Below are 11,089 nucleotides of genomic sequence, written 5' to 3'. Positions count from 1 at the left end.
AAAAAAAAAAGGAAAATATACTAACAAAAGGAAGCTACAGGGCAAAAAATACAAACGCTAACGTAAGTAAAAACGACTCCTACCTTGGCAACGTTTTTTTCCCGCCCAATAAACAGCAATAAAATAAACGTTGGAAAATATATGGCCAGGGACACACAAAAAACGAAGGGAGGCTGAACCAGAAAAAAAGGAAGACTCGTGTATTTTTTCAAAGCTTTTACGAGAGAGGAGGAGGAGAAGAGGAAGAGGAAGAGAAAGAGGAGGAGAGGAAGAGGAAGGAAAACGTAAAATAGATTAATAATAGTACCGGTAAAAGTAGTAGTAGTAGTAGTAGTAGTAGTAGTAGAAGTAGTAGCAGGAGATAGAAGAGACTGGGGAAAGGGAAGAGGAGAGACAGAGGAAGAGAGAGGAAAGAAAGAAAGGTAGGGGAGGAAAGGGAAAGGGAGAGAGAGAGAGAGAGAGAGAGAGAGAGAGAGAGAAAAAGAAAGAAAAGGTAAGAAAGAAAAGAGAAGAAGGGAAGAGGGAAGGGAAAAAGAGAAAAGTAAAAGATATGGAATGGAAAGAGAATTGGAAAGGAAGAAAAGGGAACGAATGGAAGAAGGAAGAGAGGAGGAGGAGGAGGAAGAGGAGAAGGAGGGGGAAAGGAGGAAAGAGTAAAGACTGGCTGAGTACGAGGCATTAATGGACAATATAAATAATGGAGATACGCTTGGTCTGATTCCTCCTCCTCCTCCTCCTCCTCCTCCTCCTCTTCCTCCACCTCCTCCTCCTCCACTCTCTCCTTGCCATCCACATCTCGTTTTTACTTTGACAGAATTTTGTGAAGTTGAAATATTGCCTCACGCACCCTTCTCTCTCTCTCTCTCTGATAAACTACGTAATGGAACTGATTTCAAAAGTTTATTCAATTTAAAACTTCATTATTTATTCACTGTACGGAGAGTAAGTTCGTCCGTTTCTTCATAATATTCAGACGTAAAAAAAAAAAGACGTTAGCATCAGAACTTGTTAATATTTTCACCCTTTTTTTATTATTATTTTTATTACTTTATTAGAATTCCAACGTCATTTATTTTTCTTCGACTTCAATATTTCTTCGTTTTTACTTTTCGTCTTGTAAGAATTTGTAGCGTTTAGATTTTTCCTCCTCCTCTTTTTATTCCTGTACTTCTTCTTCTTCTTGTATATTAAATCATGTCTTTTCACGCTATTCTGCCCTACAAGTATAAATAAGTAAGGCTGTGTTTGTGTGCGTGTGCGTGTGCGTGTGTGTGTGTGTGTGTGTGTGTGTGTGTGTGTGTGTGTGTGTGTCAACTTATTAACTTTCAATATACATTCATGACTTCTTTTTGATCATAGATGGCAGGAGGAGGACTTGGAAATCTGTCAATATATATACTTTTGGCTGTTCCCTTATCAATGCTACTACTACTACTATTACTATTATTACTACTACTACTACTACTACTACATCTACTACTTTTTCCGTTCCTTCCTTTTCCTTCTTCATTCTCATCCTTTCTCCCTTTCTCTTCCCTTCCCTTCCCATCCTTTCTTACCTCTTCCTTTTTTTCCTCTCCCTTCCCTTTTCTCTCCTCCTCCTCCTTCGCTTTTCTTTCCTTACTCTCTTCTTCCTACTACTACTACTACTACTGCCACCACATACCACCAACACCCATGTCCCCGCCGCCACCATCGCCGCCGCAGGGCCCACGAAGGCGCCCCCTCTGCTCCTCCCCCTGCCCCCCGCGCCCACGCCACCTGCCACCCTTATCCTGGGCACTGACCCCCGGACAGTTAGGTGGTAAGGGGCGGCGGCCTCACGACGACACGCGCTGGGAGACAGGTGGTGGTGGGCAAGACAGGAGGGAGGCGAAAGGAAGGGAGTAGGAGTAGGAGGAGGAGGAGTAGGAGGAGGAGGAGGAGGAGGAGGAGGTGTGAGAGGAATGAGAGTAAGAGGAGAAGAGGGATGAGAAAGCGAAAGGGAAGTGAGGAGAAGGAGGAGAGAGACGAGAAGAAAGGGAAAGGGAAGAGAGGAAGAGGAGGAGAGGAACGAGAAGAAGGCGAAAGGGAAGGTAAGAGGAGGAGGAGGAGGAGCAGGAGGAGGAGAAGGAAGAGAAATACATTCCATCAGATCGTTAATGTAAGATTGCGAGGACTGACTCAAGCGTCTAAATTTGCATTATTCATAAAACAAAACGAGAAGACCGAAATAAAACGTCCATCAATCCCTTACAAGAACTGGTCTGTGTACGTCGAGGGTCCTCTTGAGGACTCCTATGTTCTTATGTTCGTACAATCTACAAAAAAAACTCCAAAAATCAAGACCATAAAAGGGAAGTCCATCAATCCAACACGACAACATTCCCGATCAACTGCAACCACTTTCCCGCAACTTGTACCCAAAAGACACAAGAGGGAGAGAGAGGGAGAGAGGGAGGAGAAGCCAAGAGAAGAAGAGCAATCCATCCAACCAACATGAAGACATTTTACATCAACCCTAATCACCCACACGTCACTTGCACTTCAACTTCCTCCTCCTGCTCCTCCTTCTCCTCCTCGACAATGATGATGCAACAAAGCGCTAACTAGTTCGTCGTCAGGTGCTGTCAGGTGTGGGACGTGATCTAGCGCCTTTTTTTCCTCCCTCTTCCTCTTCCTCTCTCTTTTACCATTACTTGCACACGACGCGGCGAGGTGAGGAAAGAAAAACAGCACCAACCAAAGACCTCACTCACTCCTTCTCTCACTAAAAAACAAACAGCTTGCGAGAGAAAGGGAAGAAGGAGGAGAAACAGCTGACTCGACGAAAGTTTTGAAGGTATATTAATTGGTTTCCAGTTTATAGAGATGGACGTGGGTGGTTGTTGCTTTAGTTTAGAGGGAAAAGGAGTGACTATTCTTGCTTATGAGTGAGTCAGAGTGAGTGGATGGGAGCTGCTTGCAGGAGAAAGGAAAGTAGATGAATTGGTTTCCAGTTCATAGAGAAGGACGTGGGTGGGTGTAGCTTTGTATTAGGAGGAAAAAGGAGTAAATATTCATGCTTGTAGGAGAGTGAAAGAAGGCGAGTGTGAGCTGCTTGCAAGAGAAAGAAAGGTAGATGAATTGGTTTCCAGTTCATAGAGAAGGACGTGGGTGGGTGTAGCTTTATATTAGGAGGAAAAAGGAGTAAATATTCATGCTTGTAGGAGAGTGAAAGAAGGCGAGTGTGAGCTGCTTGCAAGAGAAAGGGGAGAAAGAACAGTTGACTCGATGTAAATTTTGCCGGTAAATTAATTGCTTTCCAGTTTACAGAGAAGGGTGTGGGTGGGTGTGGGTTGCAGGGAGGGGGAGCGAGAAAGGGAGGGCGTTCATATGCTTGCTTATAAGTGAGTGAGAGGAGGTAAGTGAGCTGGTAATTGATGGTGAGCTAACTGTCACTTTAAATGAACGCAAATGACGATGTTTTAAGCACGTCCAAACTTTCTTCACTTCTTTGCTGGTTTTTCTTTTATTTTTTTTATATCTTTACAGTTTTATTTTAGACTGGTGGCCTCAGTTTATATACTATTATTAGTACTACTTATTCATCCTACCGTCCATCCTGTTTTCCTGTGCTGTCTGTCTGTCTGTCTGTGTGTGTGTGTGTGTGTGTGTGTGTGTGTGTATGTGTGTGTGTGTGTGTGTGTGTGTGTGTGTGTGTGTGTGTGTGTGTGTGTGTGTTTGTGTGTGTGTTGATGAGCTCCTACGGGCCCCTCACACCTGTCTTCTCCTGACGTCAGAACACCTGTCTTCGCCCGCATGCCAGGGTGTGTGTGTGGGGAAGGTGTGGTTGAAAGAATGTATCCTGGCCCCTCCTTTTCCTCCTTCTTCTTTTTTTTTTCTTCTTCTTCTTCTTCTTCTTCTTCTTCTTCTTCTTCTTTGTCCTCCTCTTCCTCTTGTACCTCATTCTTTCTTGTTTTTTTTCTTCTTCTTGTTTCTCTTTTTTCTTCTGATTCTTGTGTTTCTTCTTCCTCATTCTTGTTTCTTTCATCTTTCTCTCTTATTCTTTTCCTTCTTTTTCATCTTTTCCTGTTTTTCATCTTTCCTTCTTCGTCTCTACTTTTATTTTACTCTTCCACCTCCTCTCCCTCCTTCTTCTCCTCCTTCTTTTCGTTTTCTTTCTTCTCCTTCTTTTCCTTTTCTTCCTCCTTCCACTCATACTCTTCTTCTTCTCTTCATTTTCCACCAGATACTCATTTTCTTCCTCCTTCTCCTCCTCCTCCTCCTCTTTCTCCTACGCCTCATACCTTTCACTTCTCCTCCATCTCCTTCTCCTTCTCCTCCTAATTTTTCCCTCACGTCCTACCTCCATACCTCCACACCCCTCCCTCCCTCCACCCCTCCATATTTGCTCCTCTTTGCTTGCTCTGCCCCCCCCTCCTCCAATTCTCCTCCTCACCTCCCTTGTTAGCGCATCCCCCCTCCCTCCCCCTTCCTCCGTCAGGTGTTAGGGGGGAGGGGAGGTAGGGGGAGGGGGGAGCAGCTGTGTAACTCAAGGCAGCGGCGTGACTGGCTGTAAGAGTGGATAGGACAGTGGGTACCCTCCTCCTCCTTTCCTCCACTTCTCTCCACCTCTCTCCTTTCCTCCACTCCCTTCCTCCACCTCTCCTCTCCTCCCCATCATCTCTCCCACCTATAGCTATCCTTCAGTCCCTTATATACATCTATTTCGCAATCTTAGTTTTAATTATTTTTTTTCTTATCCTTATTTTTTTTTTTTTCTTTTTTTTTTGGCTGGGGTTAGATTGTACTTCCTTTCCCGTCAGTACTTTCAAATTTCTCCCTTGTCTAGCTTCTGTTTATCCCTTATTTTACAACTATCTATTTCTGGTCTTAATATTTTCACCTTCCCTCATCAGTTTTTATATCCTTCAATCACTCATTTTACAACTATTTCTAAGGCCTTAATATTTTCAACTCTGCCATTTAGCTTCTACTTATTCATATCTACACTTCAATACATTGTTTACGACTATCTTTTAAGCTTCAATACCTTCAACTTTCATTCTGTGTTTTTTTTTCCTATATCTATCCTTCGACTATTCTTATACAACTATTTCTCAAACCTCAGTGCTTTCAACTTTCGCCCGTTTTGCTTCTGCTCATCCACATCTATCCTTCAATCCCTCCATTTACAGCTATTTCGTAAGCCTCAATTCTTTCAACTTTGTCCTGTCTGGCTAAAAAATGCAATTGCTAACCTCAAACCTCTGCCAAGCTCGCCTCCTTTTGTTTCACCCCAAAAGATTTCATTCTGTTTCTCCATATCTATCCTCCAGTCACTTATTTCAAAGCTATTTCTGGAGTCTTAATACTTTCGACTTTCTCCCGTCTAGTTTAAAAATGTAACTGGTGACCTCAAACCTCTCTCAGTCCTGCCTTCTTTTGTTTAACCCGCCCAGGCTTCATTCTGTTTCTCCATATCTATCCTCCAATCATTTATTTTAAAGCTATTTCTGGAATCTTAATACTTTCGACTTTCTCCCGTCTAGTTTAAAAATGTAACTGGTGACCTCAAACCTCTCTCAGTCCTGCCTTCTTTTGTTTAACCCCTTCGAGGCTTCATTCACCGGCCGCCTGCCCCTCCCACACACACAAGTTCTGAGTCATATGCTAACCCAGAAACGTCTCCCCCCAACCCCGCCACCCCGCCACCTCACCTCACCTCCCTCCGCTGCCCCGAGCTGTTGGTGACTGACTGACTGGGTGCCTCGTCTGTGTACCCTCAATACAGATCCTCCCATCCCCTGTATTGCCACGCCTCCTCCCCCTCCTCCTCCTCTTCTTCCCTCTCCTCCTCCTCCTTTGAGACGGTTTTTCTATCTATCTTTGCTCCTCCTACTTTTTCTCTTCGTCATCCCTCATAAAACCAATGCTCCTATGATGATTTTTCTATTTATCTTTCCTCCTCCTCCTTCTCCTCTTCTCCCCTTCCTCCTCCTCCTCATCCTTCGTAAAACCAATGCTTCTATTATAGTTTTTTCTTTCTATCTTTCCTCCTCTTTCTTCCATGAATGACACTATAGTAAACGTGGGAAATATATTACTTGAGAAACGAACTGGAATGATCTCTACACAACCTCTGCAAACCTAGAAACACAGGGAATTGAATACGTGAGTCTCTTCCAGTCCCTTATGATCAGTCAGCTTAATCCTCTTATGACAGTCTCTTATGATAGGCCAACCAACAGCGGGAACACCATTAGCAAATACACCTCCTCCTAGCCTTGAGAAACAACAGAGTACACACCCACTTGGCGCTGGACAAATGAGGAGAAGGGCAGCATTGACGATAAGTGTTTATGCATACTACTCTCGTTCTTTCGTCCTCGATAAGTGTCTAGGATGACACTTTAACGAATAAAAGAACAGATAGATATTAAATATTTTTTTCTTCTTCTTTGCCTTTACGTTTCGCTATCGTGGTGGGGTCTGATGGCCGGCCCCAGCCCGTTGTAGCGCAGGCGAGTGTTTATAGTGGCGCCGTCTTGCTTGGTTCATGCTGCCCCCCTGAGCTCATCTTTGAACCTCTCATTTAAAGAGAAAATCTAGAGTCTGGGTTGATAGGTGGTCTTCAGGACAGCATGTGGGTAGACTTAGGCCACTCGGCGGTGACTGAAAAATCCCAGCTTGTGGTGGCGGGCGGGATCGAACCTGCGTCCTCCTGGATGCTGCGCCCGCTCGCTAACCGCCTCCCCGATAGATAGGGAGAGTAAATAAAGTAAAACAAAAAGACGGGAAAAGAAGTGCAATCTAACCTCAGCTTGTAAATAAAAAGTCATCCCAACACAGCTTAAGGACCGCTGTTTCTGGAAGCGTTTTAGCAACAGCCATAACACTTAAGACCCGGGTGAAGTTTTGGGGGATGGCGTCAGACAAGGCCCTATTCCCCTCCTCTCCTCCCCTCCCTCTCTCTCTTCCCACAAAACCAGCAAATTTGGCAGCGATTAAGGCGGAGGCGGATAACTATGACCAAGCAATTAAGAAGCAAACAGCGGACGCCAAATAAAAACACGGGAAAGACAATACAAACTCGCGGGAACAAAGAAGCGGAGATAAACACGACATTTTAGGCAACGCGATGGCCATTAACCATTGCTAGACAGGAATCATGATGCGGGAAAACGAGAAAAACAACAAAAGAGGATGAAGTGAGGAATCAGAAACATTGGCAACGAGGCTCTGTAGGTGACGAACGGGAGAACATATTATGAAGCCAGTAATTCTGAATCTTTAGGCAACACGATGGCCATTAACAATTACTAAACAGGAATCATGATGCAGAAAAACGTGAAAACAACAACAATAGGGAACGAAAAAAGTGAGGAATCAGAAACTTTGGCAACCAGACACTATGTAGACGACGAACGAAAGAACATAATATTATGAAGCCAGTAATTCTGAATCTTTAGGCAACACGATGGCCATTGACTATTACTAAGCAAGAGTCATGATGCAGAAAAACGTGAAAACAACAACAATAGAGAACGAAAAAAGTGAGGAATCAGAAACTTTGGCAACGAGACTACAGACGACCAACGAAAGAACATAATATTATAAAGCCAGTAATTCTTAGTCTTTAGGTAACGCGATGGCTATTAACCATTACTAAACAGGAATCATGATGTGAAAGAAAACGTGAAAACAACAACTGAGAATAAAGTGAGGAATTAAAAACTTTGGCAACGAGGCGGCGAACAAGAGAGCATTTTAAATCAGTAGTTCCTGACGTATAAAAAGCGACGGACCTCTAGAAACAAGTGAAACAAGAGAACACTTTAAGATACCAGTTACTTTTAATCTATGGAGAGCGATGGGCCTCTGAGAAACAGATGAGAAAAACAAAGAAAAACTCCTCTTGATATTCGACGAAGGTAAGTTACTCAAGACAGTTGCAACCAGCTGTCCACCGTGCTGTGTGTTACCTGGAAGTCGCGTCGCATTGAAATACACACCTTGACGTATCTTCAGTGTGCTTCAATAACCGTATCAGCATCTTGGAGTGAAAAAAAATTACGCAAACGCTTTTCTACGCTAAGTTCGTGGTTCAAGGGACTATGTGTTGCCTAGAAGTAGCGTCGCATTGAAATACACACCTTGACGTATCTTCAGTGTGCTTCAATAACAGTATCAGCATCTTGGAGTGAAAAAAACTTATGCAAACGCTTTTCTACACCATGTTCGTGGTTCAAGGAGCTATATGTTGCCTAGAAGTAGCGTCGCATTGAAATACACACCTTGACGTATCTTCAGTGTGCTTCAATAACCGAATCAGCATCTTAGAGTGAAAAAAAACTTATGCAAACGCTTTTCTACGCTAAGTTCGTGGTTCAAGGGGCTATATGTTGCCTAGAAGTAGCGTCGCATTGAAATACACACCTTGACGTATCTTCAGTGTGCTTCAATAACAGTATCAGCATCTTGGAGTGAAAAAAACTTATGCAAACGCTTTTCTACGCTAAGTTCGTGGTTCAAGGGGCTATATGTTGCCTAGAAGTAGCGTCGCATTGTTAAACACACCTTGACGTACCCTGAGTGTGCTACAAACCATCACACGACACATTAGCATCTTAGAGTGAACAAAATGTGTAAACTTTGATGCTCGCTAAGTTTTGCGACACGCAGAACCTCACCAACAGATTTACGAACCATGTTTAAGACAATACGATGGACATTTAAGCTTCAATAAATATACGTTAATCAATAAGCATCAACAAATAATCTTCTTGTGCTAAAAAAAAATATATATATTAGAGATAGACGAACTTAAATTATCACTGATTTAGACGTAGCGATGGACATAAGGCATCATTAAATATATACAATGGCCGGTAAGTATTAATAAACAATCTGCCTGTTAAAAGAAATAGAAATAGACTTAGATGAATTGGAATTTTGGCAGCAACCTCACCAACAGATTGATGAACCCTGATTAAGACAATGCAATGGACATCAAAGGTCGTATTCTCAAACACTTCGGCGGCCAAGCACACACAAACACATATTTGACAAGGCTTTCGTGGGAGTTTGGGGGCATTTCGTGGGAGTTTGGGGGCATTTCGTGGGAGTTTGGGGGCATTTCGTGGGAGTTTGGGAGCATTTCGTGGGAGTTTGGGGGCATTTCGTGGGAGTTTGGGGATCATTTCGTGGGAGTTTGGGGGCATTTCGTGGGAGTTTGGGGGCATTTCGTGGGAGTTTGGGGGCATTTCGTGGGAGTTTGGGGGCATTTCATGGGAGTTTGGGGGCATTTCGTGGGAGTTTGGGGGCATTTCGTGGGAATTTTGTGGGCATTTCGTGGGAGTTTGGGGGCATTTCGTGGGAGTTTGGGGCATTTCGTGGGAGTTTGGGGGCATTTCCTGAGAGTTTGGGGGCATTTCGTGAGAGTTTGGGGGCATTTCGTGAGAGTTTGGGGATCATTTCGTGGGAGTTTGGGAGCATTTCGTGGGAGTTTGGGGGCATTTCCAGGGGTATAGTTTAATGACCCCTCTGGTAGTGTGATTCTTCTTCTGTACCGTGAATCTAAAACACCACTCATGAAAACCCCAATTAATCTCCTTTTCGGCCTCTGGATATAGTTGATGTGAGAGGTGGAAGGGTCTAAGGATACCGACCAAGACTTTATAAACAAATTGCCTGTTGAAAAATAATGAAAAAAAACGTTGAGGGATTCGAACGTTGGCCGCAAGAGACAACAATGATGAACTTAAGCGGTCAGCACCTTACTTACCTCCTCTCGTGTGACCTTGAGGATGACCTAAACGAGTGGAGTTCATTGAGAGGCAAGGCGAGGGAAGGGGTCACTCCACTCCTCCTCCTCCTTCTCCTCCTCCTCCTCCTCCTCCTCCTCCTCCTCCTTCTCCGCCTCCTCCAAACACATACCTGAAAAGAAGAGAGAAAAAAAATTAATGTATGTACAGGTGAGTGTGTGTGTGTGTGTGTGTGTGTGTGTGTGTGTGTGTGTGTGTGTGTGTGTGTGTGTGAGTGTGTGTGTGTGTGGTCATTCTCTCCCTGTAGTACATCTTTGGCAACCTTTCTTCCTTTCCTCCCTCCCTCCCTCCCTCCCTCCATTCCCTCCTCTTCCTCCCTTCCCTTCCCTTCCTCTCCTTCACTTTCCTTCCTCCCTCCTCTCTCTCTCTCCATGCTTGACCGACCCACTGACACGCAGCCAAGAGGAGGAGGAGGAGGAGGAGGAGGAGAAGGAGGAGGAGGAGGAGGAGAAGGAGGAGGAGGGAAAACAAAGATGAAAACAGAGAGAGCATGAAGAAGCAGGAATTGAAGATGGAAGGAAAAGGTTCAAGAGTGGAGTACAAGAGTGGGTTCAGGGACGAAGAAATGGAAGAAAACGAAAGAGAAAAAAGTAATAAAAAAATGATGAAGGAAAAGAACGAATAAAGGAAAGAATGGAAAGGGAACAGAAAGACAAGAAATACAGAAGAAAGGAGATGAAGAAAGAAAGGAAGGAAGGAAGGAAATGCATATGTATTGGAAACCATGGAAAGAAAATAAGAGAAAATAACAAAAAACGAAGATGAAAAAGAACGAAGTGAAAGAGGATGAGGAGATGAAAACAAAGAAGCATAGAAGGAAGGAAGGAAGGAAGGAAAGAAAGAAGGAGAGTTAGGAAGGAAGGAAGGAAGGAAAGGCACACACACACAGAGACAGACAGACAGACAGACAGACAGACAGACAGCATACACTTCACGGTACACACAAGATCTTCAGCTCATAAAGTCATTGGCGAGGAACGCAGAGGAAGGGAATTGACGAACACCCTCCCTCCCTTCCTCCCTTCTCTCCCTTCTCTCTCTCTCTCTCTCTCTCTCTCTCTCTCTCTCTCTCTCTCTCTCTCTCTCTCTCGCCTCTCTTCTACCCCTCCCTTCCTGTCCTCCACTTCACCTCTCCTCCTCTCCCTTCCACATGATTCAATACCCATCCACAGTCCTTACCTAACCTCCCACTCCACCTCCCGCTCCTCCTCCTCCATCCACCCTTTACTACCCACTTATTCCTCCACTCCTTACTTTACCCTCTCTCTCCCTCTCCCTCTCCCTCCCTCTCTCCGCCTCGC

General features: G+C 44.2%; 1 long non-coding RNA gene across 1 annotated transcript; it reads right to left on the bottom strand.

The window, feature by feature from the left end:
- Nucleotides 1-3,609: 3,609 nt before the first annotated feature.
- On the bottom strand, nt 3,610-9,344 carry LOC127002362 (uncharacterized). The gene is made up of 2 exons (XR_007756113.1): nt 8,118-9,344; nt 3,610-7,976 (listed from the first exon to the last, which is right to left on the bottom strand). It is a non-coding gene; the product is annotated as an uncharacterized LOC127002362 (long non-coding RNA).
- Between the last annotated feature and the right edge of the window lie 1,745 nt (nt 9,345-11,089).

The sequence above is a fragment of the Eriocheir sinensis genome, chromosome 1 (genome assembly GCF_024679095.1).
Source record: "Eriocheir sinensis breed Jianghai 21 chromosome 1, ASM2467909v1, whole genome shotgun sequence".
In the NCBI taxonomy this organism is placed as follows: domain Eukaryota; kingdom Metazoa; phylum Arthropoda; class Malacostraca; order Decapoda; family Varunidae; genus Eriocheir; species Eriocheir sinensis.
Note: the sequence above shows the minus strand (reverse complement) of the source record. Positions and strands in the feature narration are given on the sequence as shown.